Raw genomic sequence first — 19,744 nt, forward strand, 5'->3', positions numbered from 1 at the left:
AATTTCAAAAGTCGCCGACTTTTGGCAAAGTCGGGTTTCATGAAACGAAACCTGACCCTAGGATGAGGTCGGCCACGAGGTCGGCGACTTACGCGCCAAAGTCGCGTTTCAAAAGTTTGTTTTGCGCTCTTTTTCAGCCAATCAGGATCCACGGACACTGTGGGCAACGTGATGACATAGGCAGGGGTCACCACCATCTTTCAGAAGGGCATGCAAGTGATTGGCTTGCTTTGGTGGGCGTCACAGGGGGTATAAAAGGGCGTGCACGCCGACCACCATCTTACTTCTGCCGATCTCAGTATAGGGAGAGGTTGCTGCTGATTCTGTAGGGAGAGCGTTAGGCAGGGAAGAAGACAAAAAAACTGCTTCTGCTGCTAGCGATTTGGCCTGCACAACACACCAGTCACTGTGTGTGCAGTGCAAGGGGAGGCTATATAGTGGGGTATCAGTAGTGTTGGTTGTTGGGCTGCCTTCTAAGGCTTCCTGACATTCCTGCATTGCTGTTTACCCACTGCTCCGCAAACTGCTTTTTTAAAAACAATCCCAATTTTTTTTTTTGTCCTGCTGAGAAGAAAAAAAAACTGCTTCTGCTGCTAGCGATTTGGCCTGTACAACACACCAGTCACTGTGTGTGCAGTGCAAGGGGAGGCTATATAGTGGTGTATCAGTGGTGTTGGTTGTTGGGCTGCCTTCTAAGGCTTCCTGACATTCCTGCATTGCTGTTTACCCACTGCTCCGCAAACTGCTTTTTTAAAAGCAATCCCAATTTTTTTTTTGTCCTGCTGAGAAGAAAAAAAAACTGCTTCTGCTGCTAGCGATTTGACCTGCACAACACACCAGTCACTGTGTGTGCAGTGCAAGGGGAGGCTATATTGTGGTGTATCAGTGGTGTTGGTTGTTGGGCTGCCTTTTAAGGCTTCCTCACAGGCTGGCATTGCTGTTTACCCACTGCTCTGCAAACTGCTTTTTTAAAAGCAATCCAATCTCCCTTATCCTCTAGTCACTTTTGTCACAGCTGTGCCATCGAGCCTGTGACATAGTGCTCAGATATCAGTGGGCCTCACACAATCCAAAAGTGTCCAGTGTCCACAAGTGTCTGCAGAAATTCAAAATCTCCCTTATCCTCTCGTCACTTTTGTCACAGCTGTGCCATCGAGCCTGTCACATAGCGCTCAGATATTCATTGGGCCTCACACAATCCAAAAGTGTCCAGTGTCCACAGGTGTGTGCAGAAATTCAAAATCTCCCTTATCCTCTCGTCACTTTTGTCACAGCTGTGCCATCGAGCCTGTGACATAGCGCTCAGATATCAGTGGGCCTCACACAATCCAAAAGTGTCCACAAGTGTCTGCATAAATTCAAAATCTCCCTTATCCTCTCGTCACTTTTGTCACAGCTGTGCCATCGAGCCTGTCACATAGCGCTCAGATATTCATTGGGCCTCACACAATCCAAAAGTGTCCAGTGTCCACAAGTGTGTGCAGAAATTCAAAATCTCCTTTATCCTCTAGTCACTTTGGTCACAGCTGTGCCATCGAGCCTGTCACATAGCGCTCAGATATTCATTGGGCCTCACACAATCCAAAAGTGTCCAGTGTCCACAAGTGTCTGCAGAAATTCAAAATCTCCCTTATCCTCTCGTCACTTTTGTCACAGCTGTGCCATCGAGCTTGTCACATAGCGCTCAGATATCAGTGGGCCTCACACAATCCAAAAGTGTCCAGTGTCCACAAGTGTCTGCAGAAATTCAAAATCTCCCTTATCCTCTCGTCACTTTTGTCACAGCTGTGCCATCGAGCCTGTCACATAGCGCTCAGATATCAGTGGGCCTCACACAATCCAAAAGTGTCCAGTGTCCACAAGTGTGTGCAGAAATTCAAAATCTCCCTTATCCTCTCGTCACTTTTGTCACAGCTGTGCCATCGAGCCTGTCACATAGCGCTCAGATATTCATTGGGCTTCACACAATCCAAAAGTGTCCAGTGTCCACAAGTGTCTGCAGAAATTCAAAATCTCCCTTATCCTCTCATCACTTTTGTCACAGCTGTGCCATCGAGCCTGTCACATAGCGCTCAGATATTCATTGGGCCTCACACAATCCAAAAGTGTCCAGTGTCCACAAGTGTGTGCAGAAATTCAAAATCTCCTTTATCCTCTAGTCACTTTGGTCACAGCTGTGCCATCGAGCCTGTCACATAGCGCTCAGATATTCATTGGGCCTCACACAATCCAAAAGTGTCCAGTGTCCACAAGTGTGTGCAGAAATTCAAAATCTCCTTTATCCTCTAGTCACTTTGGTCACAGCTGTGCCATCGAGCCTGTCACATAGCGCTCAGATATCAGTGGGCCTCACACAATCCAAAAGTGTCCAGTGTCCACAAGTGTCTGCAGAAATTCAAAATCTCCCTTATCCTCTCGTCACTTTTGTCACAGCTGTGCCATCGAGCCTGTGACATAGCGCTCAGATATCAGTGGGCCTCACACAATCCAAAAGTGTCCAGTGTCCACAAGTGTCTGCAGAAATCCAAAATCTCCCCTGTCCTATAGACACCTTGTACCTTGTTTTACATTACTATATAGTTTGTTGGATTTTGTCTACATTTCTACCAAAAATGAGGAAGGCTGGTGGAAGAGGCCGTGAAATTGGGCGGGGGTTGGCAGCTGGTAATGATGGTGTTGGTGGTGGATCTGATGGTAGTGGCAAGAGCAAAATAGGACCGAATGCAGGAGGTGTTGAGCCTGCGTCATTGTCTGGCTACATAAGGCCTCGAACGCTTAGTTTTCTAGGAGTTGGCAAACCGCTTTTAAAGCCAGAGCATCAGGAAAAAGTTTTGTCTTACATTGCTGACTCAGCCTCCAGCTCTATCGCCTCCTCTTCTTCAGTTATAAAAAGTAAAAGCACTGAGTCGTCATTGGAGGCTCATGTTCATGAACCACACCTTTCCTTGTGTCCTTCACCCCAACCAAGATTGAAGGATGATGCAGGCCATACTACTGATTACTCCATGGAGCTGTTTTCACATACCATGCCTGGATTATCAAGTCAAATGGTGAATTACCCAGGCCAAGATGAATCTGACATGGAGTGCACTGATGCACAGCCGCTGATGGATGATTCTGCTGGTACATTCACTCAGAGCACTACAATTGTCCTCGCAGTGTACAGAGCCAGATTCTGACCCTGATGAGACTCAGGTGCCCCTTCCCGCACACTATACCACCATACACGGTGACACAGAGGAAGGTGCACATGACATAGAAGAGGAGGTGATGGATGACCCAGTTGTTGACCCAGATTGGCATCCATTGGGGGAAGAGGGTGCTGCTTCCAATAGCTCAGATGAGGAGCATCCACAGCAGACATCGACATCGCAACAGCTGTTATCTGGCAGGCCCGGAGCACTCCAAAGACAGGTTCCAAACATCAAAAGAGTTGCTGGACAGCTTGTCCAGAGGGTCAAAAGATCACAGCATGCTAGGCCGCAAAATGTCTGCCAAAGTAGGAAGAGTGCAGTGTGGCACTTTTTTGACCAAAATCCTCATGATCAGGCCAAGGTTATCTGTAAGAAGTGCGCAAAGACCTTTAGCCGAGGGAAAAATCTGAAAAATTTGAATACCAGTTGCATGCTTAGACATTTAACCAGCATGCACTTGCAAGCGTGGACACAACACCAAACCTCAAGTGCCACATGTGCAACTGATCACAACGAAGGTAGTCAGCAACGCTACATTGTTTCCCCCACTGTAAGCCCACCGGTTAGCACAGCAGCAAATGTTGAGGTGTCGTTGCAAGGCCACAGCAGTCAGGGAATCCCACTGTTATATCAACGAAAGACTGATTCTAGGCCATCAGAAAGAACACCAACTCCATCACCATCATCAACCCTCTCTCAGTCCGCCCTGTCCACCGCTACTTCCACCATATGCAGCTCTCAAGTCCAGCTCACCCTCCCAGACACTATGAGTAGGTCAAGAAAGTACTCAGTCTCTCATCCGCGTACACTGGGTTTGAACGCCCACATTGCCAAACTAATCTCGTTTGAGATGATGCCCTTTCGGTTGGTGGAAAGCACAGCTTTCCGCGAACTCATGGCCTATGCAGTACCACGCTATGACCTACCCAGTCGCCACTTCTTCTCTCGCAAAGCCATCCCAGCCCTCCACCATCATGTGAAAGACCGCATTGTCCATGCACTCAAGCAGTCAGTGAGCGGAAAGGTGCACCTCACAACTGATGCATGGTCCAGTCGGCATGGCCAGGGCCGTTACGTGTCCATCACTGCCCACTGGATTAATGTGGTGGATGCAGGGTCCACAGGGGACAGCGGTGGTGGGACAGTGCTGCCTAGCCCACGGTATAGGAAACAGTTGGCTGTAGGCGTTCGACCCTCCTCCTCCTCCTCCAGAAGCGAAAGCTCGTCCACAGAGCGCAGTCGTACGAGCACTCCATCTGCAGCTGCCACTGTTGCACACGATGTGTCCCCCTATCGAGCAGCTAGTGGAAAGCGTCAGCAGGCTGTGTTGCAGATGATGTGTTTGGGCAACAGACACACCGCCGAGGTGCTGGCCGAGTACTTGAAGTGACAAACTGAGTCATGGCTGGGCAGTGTACATCTTGAGGCAGGCAAGGTAGTTAGTGATAACGGCCGTAATTTTGTGGCAGCCATAGCCCTTTCAAAACTCAGCCATATACCTTGCTTGGCTCACACCTTGAACCTGGTGGTGCAGTGCTTACTCAAAAATTATCCGGAGTTAACAGCCCTGCTCCAGAAGGTGCGAAGACTGTGCGCGCACATCCGCCGGTCGCCTGTACACTCCGTTCGTATGCAGAAGCTGCAGCGATTGCTCCACCTTCCCAACCACCGCCTCATTATCGACATTGCAACAAGGTGGAACTCCACCCTGCACATGGTGGAGCGGCTGTGCGAGCAGAGGCAGGCCATAATGCATTTGTGGGAGGATACACGGCCAGGCACTTTGAGAGCAGACATGGAGTTGACAGGTGTGCAGTGGTCGAAGCTAAAAGACCTCTGTAAAGTCCTTCAGTGTTTTGAGGAATGCACACGGCTGGTAAGCGCAGATGACGCCATCCTAAGCATGAGCATCCCACTTATGTGTCTGCTCATGCAAACTTTGACGCACCTTAAGGAGCAGGCGTCTGCAGCCAATGTTGATGAGGAGGAAGAGGAGGAGGGAATCCTTGATGACATTCAGCCATTGTCTGCTCAGGGACCTCTCCTGGACGAGGTGGAGGAAGAAGAGGAGGAGGAGGAGGATGATGGGGATGATTACTTAGGGGAGGAGGATGCATCTCGTGGGGCAAGTGAAAATGTTGGCGTGGCAAGGTCTGGTACAGGGTTTGTGCGTGACTGGAGGGATGTGGATTTGCCAGAAAGTGCTCCTCCAACCAGCACTCGCAGTGCATCATTGACACCGGGAACATTGGCCCACATGTCAGATTATGCCTTGCAGATCCTAAAAAGGGACCCACGCATTGCCAAAATGATGAACGATGACGACTACTGGTTGGCCAGCATCCTGGATCCACGCTAAAAAGGCAAATTACAAAACATCATGCCACAGGAGAAACTTGACCTAATATTGGCTAATAAACAAGCAACTCTGGTAAATCGGTTGCTTGAGGCATTCCCAGCACACAGCAGCGGTGATGGTTCTCACACGAGCCGTACGGGCCGGGGGCAGCTTGGCAGAGGTGTTCGTGGTGCACACAGCAGAAGTGGCGTTGGAGACAGGGGTTTCATGACAATGTTGTGGACTGATTTTTCAAATACCGCTCACACAACTGGTAATACTGCATCGATGGAAAGTGACAGGAGACAGCAGTTGTCAACTATGGTTACAAACTACTTTTCCTCCCATATCGATGTTCTCCCACACAGGTCATTCCCCTTTGACTATTGGGCCGCTAAACTGGACACCTGGCCTGAATTGGCCCAATATGCCTTACAGGAGCTTGCTTGCCCAGCTGCAAGTGTGCTATCGGAAAGAGTCTTCAGTGCAGCTGGATCAATCCTGACAGAAAAAAGGACCCATCTGTCAACCCAAAATGTGGATGATCTAACCTTCATTAAAATGAACCATGCATGGGTTTCCAAGGATTTTGTCCCACCTTCCCCTGATGACACATAGGGTGACAGAAAAATGGCTTGCTTTGGTCCACCTCTTCCTGGGACTTCACCTATTTCGCCTTTTGCATCAGTTGAATGTCCAACATCAACATATGCCACTTTCTAAAACTCCCTAACTGTGCTGCCTCCCCCTCCATGGCCGGGGTCACCACCTAGCGCACGACACCGTGCGAGTGCCGTTGCCCTGGACAGGTGGGTAGGCCGACTCTTGGGTGCGGGCACTGGCACAGGGTCCCTCATAGTGCAATCAAGCGTCTCTGACGGTGGTGGTGCACACCCGCCGTCAGACACACCGCCATACTATGAGGGGCCCAGTGCCAGTACCGACGCCCATGAGTGGGCCCCCTTGCTTGGGCAGGGCCCCAGCATTTGCAATCTTTACCTCTCCCTGCTCCTCCGCTGTGTAATCTGGGCCGTCAAATCCATACTGTGCCTGACACTGTCTGAGCCTGCCTCCTGATGTACAGACATATATTTTGAATGTGTACGCTATCCATACATGTTATCCGGGGCGGGGATATGGTACCCTTTCTAACCTTTGTGCAATCACGTGCAATCCATACTGTGCCTGACACCGTCTGAGCCTGCCTCCTGATGTACAGACATATATTTTGAATGTGTACGCTATCCATACATGTTATCCGGGGATACGGTACCCTTTCTAACCTTTGTGCAATCACGTGCAATCCATACTGGGCCTAACACCATCTGAGCCTGCCTCCTGATGTATAGACATATATTTTGAATGTGTACGCTATCCATACATGTTATCTGGGGATACGGTACCCTTTCTAACCTTTGTGCAATCACGTGCAATCCATACTGGGCCTAACACCGTCTGAGCCTGCCTCCTGATGTATAGACATATATTTTGAATGTGTACGCTATCCATACATGTTATCCGGGGATACGGTACCCTTTCTAACCTTTGTGCAATCACGTGCAATCCATACTGGGCCTAACACCGTCTGAGCCTGCCTCCTGATGTATAGACATATATTTTGAATGTGTACGCTATCCGTACATGTTATCCGGGGATACGGTACCCTTTCTAACCTTTGTGCAATCACGTGCAATCCATACTGGGCCTAACACCGTCTGAGCCTGCCTCCTGATGTATAGACATATATTTTGAATGTGTACGCTATCCATACATGTTATCCGGGGATACGGTACCCTTTCTAACCTTTGTGCAATCACGTGCAATCCATACTGGGCCTAACACCGTCTGAGCCTGCCTCCTGATGTATAGACATATATTTTGAATGTGTACGCTATCCATACATGTTATCCGGGGATACGGTACCCTTTCTAACCTTTGTGCAATCACGTGCAATCCATACTGGGCCTAACACCGTCTGAGCCTGCCTCCTGATGTATAGACATATATTTTGAATGTGTACGCTATCCATACATGTTATCCGGGGATACGGTACCCTTTCTAACCTTTGTGCAATCACGTGCAATCCATACTCGGCCTAACACCGTCTGAGCCTGCCTCCTGATGTATAGACATATATTTTGAATGTGTACGCTATCCATACATGTTATCCGGGGATACGGTACCCTTTCTAACCTTTGTGCAATCACGTGCAATCCATACTGGGCCTAACACCGTCTGAGCCTGCCTCCTGATGTACAGACATATATTTTGAATGTGTACGCTATCCATACATGTTATCTGGGGATACGGTACCCTTTCTAACCTTTGTGCAATCACGTGCAATCCATACTGGGCGTGAGAACGGCTGGCGAGCTGTTAAGCAAGCTACAGCACCTGTGGTTTGCACACGTAAGTTTTTCATTTTTTCAGGAATGACGGTTAGGCCTATTTCCGGAACTGCGGGTGACCTGCACTTACTGGGAAATCATTGTTCGCGGGTAATAATTGTCATCAGTGATCCCCATCACTAACGTTGTTCAGCGGGTTATCTGCACCTGTAAGCGACAAACGCTGGCCTTTTCAGTGTAGCGCACATGCAGCCACGGACATGTAATGGCATGACACACCAGTTATTGGCCAATCTCATGTGCCAGAGCCTCACGTGTCCCTCTAGTAAGCCGGACTCGGACCGCGGGGCATGACGGAGTCTCGTTCGTTAACGGAATTAAGCTTGCAATGTGTGCATCTGTTCTGTAGCTGGCATGGTTGAGGTTTCCCAGGTGGAGTCGAATTTAACCGTAGGCTCCACTCCTGGTGGTGCCCTTCTGGACATTCCTTTAAGGTTCAGCTTTGCAACCATACTGCCCACGTAAAACAAACACTTTGCCTTCATGAACGCTGTTTGGAGGGTCATGACTCGTGGGAATAACGCCGCCCAATCAGTTAACCTGCTAGAGAGATCCTTCGTTGCTCCCAAGCATGACATCACACTCCCTAGGAAGAAGGTAATGCCACTGTGGCGACCGTACTCCTGGGGGCGACACAAGTGCACTGATGCCCAGCCACTGCTCGATGAATCTGCTGGTACATTGACCCAGACCACTACATTCCCCTCGCACGCTACACGGCCTGAATCTGACCCTGATGAAACTCAGGTTACCCTTCCCATATACAGTTCCATCTTACACGGTGACAAAGAGGAAGCTGCAGATGAAAGTGCAGGTTCGGCCCACCCGCCATCAGACACACCACCGTACTATCAGGGGCCCTGTGCCAGTGCCGTCGCCAACGAGTGGGCCCCCCCCTGCTTGCTCAGGATCACAGCACTTGCAAAGTTGAAATACTGTGCAGTGAGATGGAAGATGGGGACGACGAGGAGTCCAGACAAGTACAGGGATTCCCTAGCGAGGAGACTTATTTGATTGTTTTCAATGTTGGGACAGCAATTTTTGGGGAGCACTATACTCTGGAGAATGATAGATGGTGCCCACCATACACTGGAACATTCCAAAGGTGGACATCAGACACTGGAGCAGCATTTACAGGGCCCATTATACACTAGAGCATTAGAAATGGGGCCCATTATGTTTGGAGCATTATTTGGGCCCATAAGACAGTGGAGCTTCATCCATGGGGACCAACATATACTGTAGCATTATGTGGAGCTCATCATATACTGTTTCAAACATTATATGGGACCAATGATTCTGTATGGAGAAATAGATGGGCCTCGTCATGAGATGTAAAAAGTGAAGTATTTTTCATTGTACTATACCGCTATTTCTCTGCCATATCGGAGCATGATGAGTTGTGGTATGTGTTAAAGGGGCGCTCTTTCGCCCAGGGCACATGAAAACCTGGAGCCAGCCCTCCCCCCCCACAACTTTAGCCAAATAACCCCCATTTTTCAGTGAGTAACTTGTATTATGAAGTTAATTAAGGTTGACAAGCTTAAGTAAGAAGAATTGATGCTTTTGGCATTCAAATGGGCACTGTAGGTGTGTTTCCTGTCCTCCTCTCACTGCCGACTTTTATTCCCCATTGACTTACATTGGGTTTCGTGTTTCGGGACGACCCCGACTTTTCCTTATAATCGGACGATCTTGCTCGACCCGACTTTTGGAAAAGTCGGGTTTCACGAAACGAAACGCGACCCTAAAAAACCAAAAGTCGCTCAACTCTAGTCACCACCCATCTTGAAAAGTTTCCCCCCTCCCATATACAGTTGTGGCCTAAAGTATTGACACTCCTGCAATTCTGTCAGATAATACTCAGTTTCTTCCTGAAAATGATTGCAAACACAAATTCTTTGGTATTATTATCTTCATTTAATTTGTCTTAAATGAAAAAACACAAAAGAGAATGACGCAAAAAGCAAAACATTGATCATTTCACACAAAACTCCAAAAATGGGCCAGACAAAAATATTGGCACCCTCAGCCTAATACTTGGTTGCACAACCTTTAGCCAAAATAACTGCGACCAACCGCTTCCGGTAACCATCAATGAGTTTCTTACAATGCTCTGCTGGAATTTTAGACCATTCTTCTTTGGCAAACTGCTCCAGGTCCCTGATATTTGAAGGGTGCCTTCTCCAAACTGCCATTTTTAGATCTCTCCACAGGTCTTCTATGGGAATCAGGTCTGGACTCATTGCTGGCCACCTTAGAAGTCTCCAGTGCTTTCTCTCAAACCATTTTCTAGTGCTTTTTGAAGTGTGTTTTGGGTCATTGTCCTGCTGGAAGACCCATGACCTCTGAGGGAGACCCATCTTTCTCACACTGGGCCCTACATTATGCTGCAAAATTTGTTAGTAGTCTTCAGACTTCATAATGCCATGCACACGGTCAAGCAGTCCAGTGCCAGAGGCAGCAAAGCAACCCCAAAACATCAGGGAACCTCCGCCATGTTTGACTGTAGGGACCGTGTTCTTTTCTTTGAATGCCTCTTTTTTTCTCCTGTAAACTCTATGTTGATGCCTTTGCCCAAAAAGCTCTACTTTTGTCTCATCTGACCAGAGAACATTCTTCCAAAATGTTTTAGGCTTTTCAGGTAAGTTTTGGCAAACTCAAGTCTGGCTTTTTTATGTCTCGGGGTAAGAAGTGGGGTCTTCCTGGGTCTCCTACCATACAGTCCCTTTTCATTCAGACGCCGACGGATAGTACGGGTTGACACTGTTGTACCTTCGGACTGCAGGGCAGCTTGAACTTGTTTGAATGTTAGTCGAGGTTCTTTATCCAACATCCGCACAATCTTGCGCTGAAATCTCTTGTCAATTTTTCTTTTCCGTCCACATCTAGGGAGGTTAGCCACAGTACCATGGGCTTTAAACTTCTTGATGACACTGCGCATGGTAGACACAGGAACATTCAGGTCTTTGGAGATGGACTTGTAGCCTTGAGATTACTCATGCTTCCTCACAATTTGGTTTCTCAAGTCCTCAGACAGTTCTTTGGTCTTCTTTCTTTTCTCCATGCTCAATGTGGTACACACAAGGACACAGGACAGAGGTTGAGTCAACTTTAATACATGTCAACTGGCTGCAAGTGTGATTTAGCTATTGCCAACACCTGTTAGGTGCCACAGGTAAGTTACAGGTGCTGTTAATTACACAAATTAGAAAAGCATCACATGATTTTTTGAACAGTGCCAATACTTTTGTCCACCCTCTTTTTTATGTTTGGTGTGCAATTATATCCAATTTGGCTTTAGGACAATTCTTTTTTTCAATTAAGACAAATTAAATGAAGATAATAATACCAAAGAATTTGTGTTTGCAATCATTTTCAGGAATAAACTGAGTATTATTTGACAGAATTGCAGGGGTGTCAATACTTTTGGCCACAACTGTACTTATGTGCCACAAACAGGAAGTTGATATCACCAACCATTCCCTTTCTATTTAGGTGTATCCATATAAATGGTCCACCCTGTACTGTTTTTATAATATTGCAGGACTTCTTATCTGCACTACTTGGACAACCTGTCTTGCCATGATTACTCTGTATTTAATGCAGTGCACCATATGCTGCTATTTACTTACCTGTTGGACCTTGAATCTATCTTTACAATTTATTACTGTGCATTTATTTAAGTGCTGTTACTATTATATGTAAGTGCGGTGACTCTCTTTGTAGTAATGCCACCATTCACCAAGTTTCTTCTACTAAAGGTGTTTTATCCTTTTCTATTTAAGTCTTGGAATAATTGCTCACCACATATTCTTTTTTTTCCCTCTCTTGGTATGTTACATAGTGTATAGTGTCAGCTCGTAACACATTGACTCACCAATGACATTATACACAAGAGCTCTGTATATATTGCATATTGTAAAGTGTAAGTGTACAGATAACACACTGACTCACCAGTGGCATTATACACAGGAGCTCTGTATATATTATTCTGACAGTGATTAGATGTACTCATGTGAATAGGGCTATCTGGTGAATATTTGAAATAATTGAACAAATCGTCTATAAGAAATGAAGAAAGGGAAGGCTGTTCCATTTTAATACATGTATTCATGGACTTGTGTATAAAGCCTGTAGGGGTTTTACTCACTCGGGTGCTACGGGAGGAAAACAAGGAGGCTGGTTCCTTTAACCCCTTCCTGACATCAGACGTACTATCCCGTCCATGGGACCCGGGCCCCTATGCCCATGGACGGGATAGTACGTCTACCGCGATCAGCGGCGCCCACATGGTGAGCGCTGCTGATCGCGCCCGGGTGTCAGCTGATTATCACAGCTGACACCCGGCACAATGTGTCAGGGGCGGTCACGGACCGCCCCCGACACGTTAGCCCCTTGCACACCACGATCAAACATGATCGCGGTGTACCGGGGGTTAAAGGGAAGCATCGGCAGGGAGGGGGCTCCCTCCGTGCTTCCCTGAGCCCCCCACGGCAACGCAATGTGCAGCGCTGCTGCGGGGGGCTCCTTTCCTGCAGGCCCCCGAATCCAAGATGGCGACGGGGGCCTGCAGGAAGCTGGCTTTCCTCAGTGCCTGCAAAGCGCAGGCATGAGGAAGCCTTCTGCACTGCCTGTGACAGATCGCTGATCTGTCACAGTGATCTGTGATGTGACAGATCAGCGATCTGTCACAGGACAGTGATGTCCCACCTGGGACTATTTAATAAAGTTAAAAAAAAAATAAAAAAAGTGTTAAAATAAATTTAAAAAAATCGCCAAATAAATTAGAAAAAAAAAAAAATATTCCCCCAATAAATCCATTTTTTGGAAATAAAAAAAAACAAACAATAAAAGTACACATATTAGGTATCGCCGCGTCCGTAACGACCCGCCCTATAAAACTGTCCCATTAGTTAACCCCTTTAGCGAACCCCTTAAAAAATAAAAACAAAGCAAAAAATAATGATTTATTATCATACCGCCAAACAAAAAGTGTAATAACGCGCGATCAAAATGACGCATATAAATATCCAAGGTACCGCTGAAAACGTCATCTTGTCCCGCAAAAAACGAGCCGCCACACAGCATCATCAGCGAAAAAATAAAAAAGTTATAGCTCGCACAATAAAGCGATGCAAAAATAATTATTTTTTATATAAAATAGTTTTCATTGCATAAAACCGACAAAACATAAAAAAACGACCTAAATGAGGTATCGCTGTAACCGTACTGACCCGAAGAATAAAACCGCTTTATCAATTTTATCGCACGCGGAACGGTGTAAACGCACCCCCCCAAAAGAAATTCATGAAACGCTGGTTTTTGTTCATTCTGCGTCCCAAAAATCGGAATAAAAAGCGATCAAAAAACCTCACGTGCCCGAAAATGGAACCAATAAAAACGTCAACTCGTCCCGCAAAAAATAAGACCTCACATGACTCGGTGGGTCAAAATACGGAAAAATTATAGCTCTCAATATGTGGTGATGCAAAAACTATTTTTACAATAAAAAGCGTCTTTTAGCGTGCGACAGCTGCCAAATATAAAAACCGCCATAAATAGTAAATCAAACCCCCCGTTATCACCCCCTTAGTTAGGGAATAATAATAAAATAAAAAAAATGTATTTTTTTCCATTTTTCCATTACGGTTAGGGCTAGGGTTAGGGCTGAGATTAGGGTTAGGGGTGTGTTGGGGTTCGGGTTGGAGTTAGAATTGGGGGTTTCCACTGTTTGGGCACATCAGGGGTTCTCCAAATGCAACATGGCGTCTGATCTCAATTCCAGCCAATTCTGAGTTGAAAAAGTCAAATGGTGCTCCTTCCCTTCCAAGCTCTGCCATGCTCCCAAACAGTGTTTTACCCCCACATGTAGGGTATCAGCCTACTCAGGTCAAATTGCAAAACAATTTTTGGGGTCCAATTTCTCCTGTTACCCTTAGGAAAATAAAAAATTGGGGGCAAAAATATCATTTTTGTGGAAAAAAATGATTTTTTTATTTTCACGTCCGAGCGTTATAAACTTCTGTGAAGCACATGGGGGTTCCAAGTGCTCACCACACATCTAGATAAGTTCCGTGGGGGGTCTAGTGTCCAAAATGGGGTCACTTGTGGGGGGTTTCAATAGTTTAGGTACATCAGGGGCTCTCCAAACGCACATGACACCCGCAGACCATTCCATCAAAGTCTGCATTCCAAAACTGCTTCCCTTCCGAGCCCCGACGTGTCTCCATACAGTAGTTTTTTCCCACATATGGGGTGTCAGCCTACTCATGACAAATTAGACAACTTTTAGGGTCCAATTTCTCCTGATACCCTTGGGAAAATGAAAAAATTGGGGACTAATTGATCATGTTTGTGGAAAAATTACGATTTTTTTTATTTTCACGCCCGGGCATTATAAACTTCTGTGAAGCCCTTGGGGGTTCAAAGTGCTCACCACACATCTAGATAAGTTCCTTAGGGGGTCTCATTCCCAAAATGGGGTCATTTGTGGGGGGTTTCCACTGTTTAGGTACATTAGGGGCTCTCCAAAGGCAACATGACACCCGCAGACCATTCCATCAAAGTCTGCATTCCAAAACGTCACTACTTCCCTTCCGAGCCCTGACGTGTGTCCATACAGTAGTTTTTTCCCACATATGGGGTGTCAGCGTATTCAGGACAAATTGGACAACAACTTTTGGGGTTCAATTTCTCCTGTTACCCTTGGGAAAATAAAAAAAATGGGGACTAATTGATCATGTTTGTGGAAAAAATACGATTTTTTTTATTTTCATGCCCTGGCATTATAAACTTCTGTGAAGCCTTTGAGGGTTCAAAGTGCTCACCTCACATCTAGATAAGTTCCTTAGGGGGTCTAGTTTTCAAAATGGGGTCATTTGTGGGGGGTTTCCACTGTTTAGGTACATTAGGGGCTCTCCAAAGGCAACATGACACCCGCAGACCATTCCATCAAAGTCTGCATTCCAAAACGTCACTACTTCCCTTTCGAGCCCCGACGTGTGCCCATACAGTAGTTTTCTCCCACATATGGGGTATCAGCATACTCAGGACAAATTGGACAACAACTTTTGGGGTCCAATTTCTCCTGGTACCCTTGGTGAAATAAAAAATGTTGACTAAAGGATCATGTTTGTGGAAAAAATACGAATTTTTTATTTTCACTCCCGGGCGTTATAAACTTCTGTGAAGCACTGGGGGGTTCAAAGTGCTCACCACACATCTAGATAAGTTCCTTGGGGGGGTCTAGTTTACAAAATGGTGTCATTTGTGGGGGGTTTCCACTGTTTAGGTACATCAGGGGTTTTCCAATCGCGACATGGTGTCCGATCTCAATTCCAGCCAAAAACGTCAAATGGCGCTGCTTCCCTTCCGAGCTCTGCCATGCGCCCAAATAGTGGTTTACCCCCACATGTGGGGTATCAGCGTACTCAGGACAAATTGCACAATAACTTTTAGGGTCCTGTTACCCTTGGAAAAATAAGAATTGAGGGTGAAAAGATCATTTTTGTGGAAAAAATATGATTTTTTAATTGTACTGCTTTATGTTATAAACTTCTGTGAAGCCCTTGGGGGTTCAAAGTTCTCACCACACATCTAGATAAGTTCCTTAGGTGGTCTAGTTTCCAAAATGGTGTCTTTTGTGGGGGGTTTCCACTGTTTTGGTACATCAGGGGTTTTCCAATCGCGACATGGTGTCCGATCTCAATTCCAGCCAAAAACGTCAAATGGCGCTGCTTCCCTTCCGATCTCTGCCATGCGCCCAAATAGTGGTTTACCCCCACATGTGGGGTATCAGCGTGCTCAGGACAAATTGCACAATAACTTTTAGGGTCCTGTTACCCTTGGGAAAATAAAAATTGGGGTGAAAAGATCATTTTTGTGGAAAAAATATGATTTTTTAATTGTACCGCTGTACATTATAAACTTCTGTAAAGCCCTTGTGGGTTCAAAGTTCTCACCACATATCTAGATAAGTTCCTTGGGGGGTCTAGTTTCCAAAATGGGGTCACTTGTAGGGGGTTTCCACTGTTTAGGTACATCAGTGACTGTCCAAACGTGACATGGCGTCCGATCTGAATTCCAGCCAATTTTGCATTGAAAAAGTCAAACGGCGCTCCTTCCATTTTGAGCTCTGCCATACGCCGAAACAGTCGTTCCCCCCCACATATCAGGTATCAGCGTACTCAGGACAAATTGCACAATAACTTTTGCAGTCCAATTTCTCCTGTTACCCTTGGTAAAATAAAAAAAATTGAACCTGAATTATTTTTTTTGTGAAAAAAAAGTTAGATGTTCATTTTTTTTAAATATTCAAAAAAATTCCTGTGACGCACCTAAAGGGTTAATAAACTTCTTGAATGTGGTTTTGAGCACCTTAAGGGGTGCAGTTTTTAGAATGGTGTCACTTTTGGGTATTTTCTATCATATAGACCCCTCAAAGTGGCTTCAAATGTGATGTGGTCCTAAAAATAAAATGGTGTTGTAAAAATGAGAAATCGCTGGTCAATTTTTAACCCTTATAACTTCCTAACAAAAAAAAATTTTGGTTCCAAAATTGTGCTGATGTAAAGTAAACATGTGGGAAATGTTAGTTATCAAGTTTTTTGTGTGCCGTATCTTTGTGATTTAAGGGCATAAAAATTCAAGGTTGGAAAATTGCGAAATTTTCAAAATTTTCGCCAAATTTCCGTTTTTCTCACAAATAAACGCAAGTTATTTAAATGAAATTTTACCACTAACATGAAGTACAATATGTCACGAGAAAACAATGTCAGAATCACCGGGATCCATGGAAGCGTTCCAGAGTTATGACCTCATAAAGCTACAGTGGTCAGAATTGTAAAAATTGGCCCGGTCATGAACGTGCAAACCACCCTTGGGGGTGAAGGGGTTAAAGGTTCATGGGGGTTTATTGCTTCATAAACCCCAGAAGCCAAACAGAAAATAAACAGCCTTTAGATAAGGCAAAACACAACACAAAATGGCCAAAGCAGGACTCTGCTCCCTCAGATCTGTGAGCACACAGGCTGGGTTAGTGTCCAGTTCTCAGGCTCGGTCTGGAGCCAAAACACAGGAGACCTTCTCCCTCCCAATACACAGACCATGTGCCAAATACAGCCTTCATTATATAGGCTGTAACCACACCCAGAGGTGAGGTATGTGGGTAGCCAGACCCACCCATTTCTCATAGCTACCTGCAACCCAGACACAGGTGCACCAAACAAACTACTCAGCCATTAGCCTCCTTACAAGCCCTTCATTGATATCTTTACATGGTATGTCATAGATACATAAGATGTGATATGATTGCCCTCATTTGTACCAAGCATCTTTTTTCTTAGTTCCCCCTTTTTTAAACTCTATCAAAAATATGGCTTATGTAATATGCTTATCATGTCAAACACCTCCCGCTTTTTCATATTAATATATTTATATATGCATTGATATATTCTGTTTTTCTAACTATAGTATTTAAACATTCCAATGATAATAATTTAGCACTGTATGCACTTAATATATGTCACTTTCTTGGTGTAAGTTTACAGCACATGGCACTTTATCTATTGAGATATATTGATGACAACACACCGCATCATTTGATAGATTACAAGTACTATACCCCCTCCTTTTTCACAAATTATGCACTTTTCACATAATTAGTTAAATCTCTTACACATTTTATTGAAGGCGCATGTGCACGGTGCGTTGATCTCTCTTTCAGCCCATTGTCCTGTCTGTGCCTGTATAATGTGTGGCCTGGAGCTGGCAGCTTCACGTGATGCGGACATGGAGGCAGATGGGAGGAGACTAGATGCTGGCGCATCGCGCACGCGTGAAAACATAACATATCATTGGCTGGTATACGGTCATGTGACCGGAACAGCTTAATATTTATACTGGACATCTGTCATATACAAGCCATGCCCCCTGCGGAAGCGACATTACATGAAACGCGTGTTGGGGAACAAGGCTCTAGTTCAGGCAGGATATACACAATGGGTGAATACATTTCATGAATTTACTTTTTTTTTTTGCAATATGCATTGTGTTTAGATATGAGTTTTTCTGCAATGGGATGATCACTGATTGTTATCAGTCTATGTCCTATTACACCAGCACTGAATATTCATTACCAATCTGGGTAACATAGTCCATTTAACTATTTCAGGAGCACTAATTCATAGATATGTTTTTTAGAAATTATTTATATACACTAGTAGAATTATCTATCCATTTTACATAAATTATCATGTCTTGACCTATTACTCGACCTGTTTACCTAGGGTTCTAATCACATGTACCCATAATATTTTTATACTGTGATATGTTCATTTTGATTTTAATTTTGTTTAATAATAACATTTTGTATAGATTTAGCTTATTTGACTCTGGTTCTCTTTGTCTATCATATCATGATGAGTCGCTAACATATGGGTATGTTAAACTTGTGGAACTGGTACTTTTGTAAAATATATTACATAGTGTATAGTGTCAGTGTACAGGTAACACACTGACTCACTAGTGACATTATGCAGAGGAGCTCTGAATATACTGTCAGTGTATAGCGTAAGTGTACCGGTAATAAATACACTGACTCACCAGTGACGTATCTAGTTGAATATTTTCATCTTCACTTTTCTTATTCATCCAGCACAGACCGCCATCAATTCTTCCAGCCAGGATTTGTCTTTGCAGAAAATAACAGTTATATAAGGCACATTCCCTAATTTTTCCCCAACGTCTACACTGCGCCAGATGAATAAAAAAAAAGCGACTTCGTCCTGTACAGTAACAGGGCCTCCCACCCTCCACTGTAAACAGTATTCTTAAAAATAAAATAAATCACATCAGTAATAATATCTCCTATGTGTCTACATCATGCCCTATATATGTCTCCATCCTGCACCCATACATGTCTCCATCGTGCCTCCATATATGTCTTCTTATACTGTCCCTCCATATGTTTCCATCTTGCTCCCATATATGTCTCCATCCTGCCCATATACTGTCCCCATATGTCCCCATCCTGCCCCCATATATGTCCTCTCATCCTGTCCCCATATATGTCCTCTCATCCAGCCCCCCATATGTCTCCATCCCACCCCCTATATGTCTCCATTCTCCCGCTCATATGTCTCCATCCTACCCCCCATATGTCTCCATTCTGCTCCTGTATATGTCCTCTCATCCTGGTCCATTATGTCTTCTCATCCTGCCTCCTTTTGTGTCACCATCCTGCCCCCCATATATCTCTATCCTGCCATCGCGTATGTCCACTTATCCTACCTCCCATATGTTTTCATCCTGCTACCATATATGTCCTCTCATCCTGCCCTAATATGTCTCCATCCTGCCCCCCGTATGTCTCCTCATATTGCGAATTTTAATTAAATAAAAAAGATCTCCTTATCTCCCCTGGGTCCAGCGGCATCCTCTTCCTCAACCATTTGATGCATGGATGCGCTGGTGCATGACAGTGATGTCATACGCTGGCGACGTGCGCATTGAGGTCAACTGCCAGCCTCTGGCTGGCAGGTCCTTTTGCTGTGCAGGAGGCGGTCCCGCATGGCAATAAATTGTAACTAAGTGTACGTCCGAGAATGCATGTTCAGTTATTAGCGAATGGCTGAATCCTGCCCCTGAGGTCTGGTGAGGAGGGGGCCCAGACAGTTGAGGAGAGAGTCTCAAATTGGGTAACCCTTCTCACTGCACCCAATACGCCAGTAAGAGCAGAAATGATTTACCTGAATGATATTCTAATTTTCTCACGAGATTTGGACTCTCAACAGGAACATGTT

The 19,744-nt window shown here is 45.3% G+C and overlaps 1 protein-coding gene across 6 annotated transcripts in view; it reads right to left on the bottom strand.

The window, feature by feature from the left end:
* The window catches only part of LOC141082037 (cytidine monophosphate-N-acetylneuraminic acid hydroxylase-like), a 296,760-nt gene that overhangs the window by 19,063 nt on the left and 257,953 nt on the right, over positions 1–19,744 (bottom strand). The window lies entirely within an intron of this gene.

Source organism: Dendrobates tinctorius, unplaced genomic scaffold (assembly GCF_039654945.1).
Source record: "Dendrobates tinctorius isolate UK_male_01 unplaced genomic scaffold, ASM3965494v1 ptg000004l, whole genome shotgun sequence".
Lineage (NCBI taxonomy): Eukaryota > Metazoa > Chordata > Amphibia > Anura > Dendrobatidae > Dendrobates > Dendrobates tinctorius.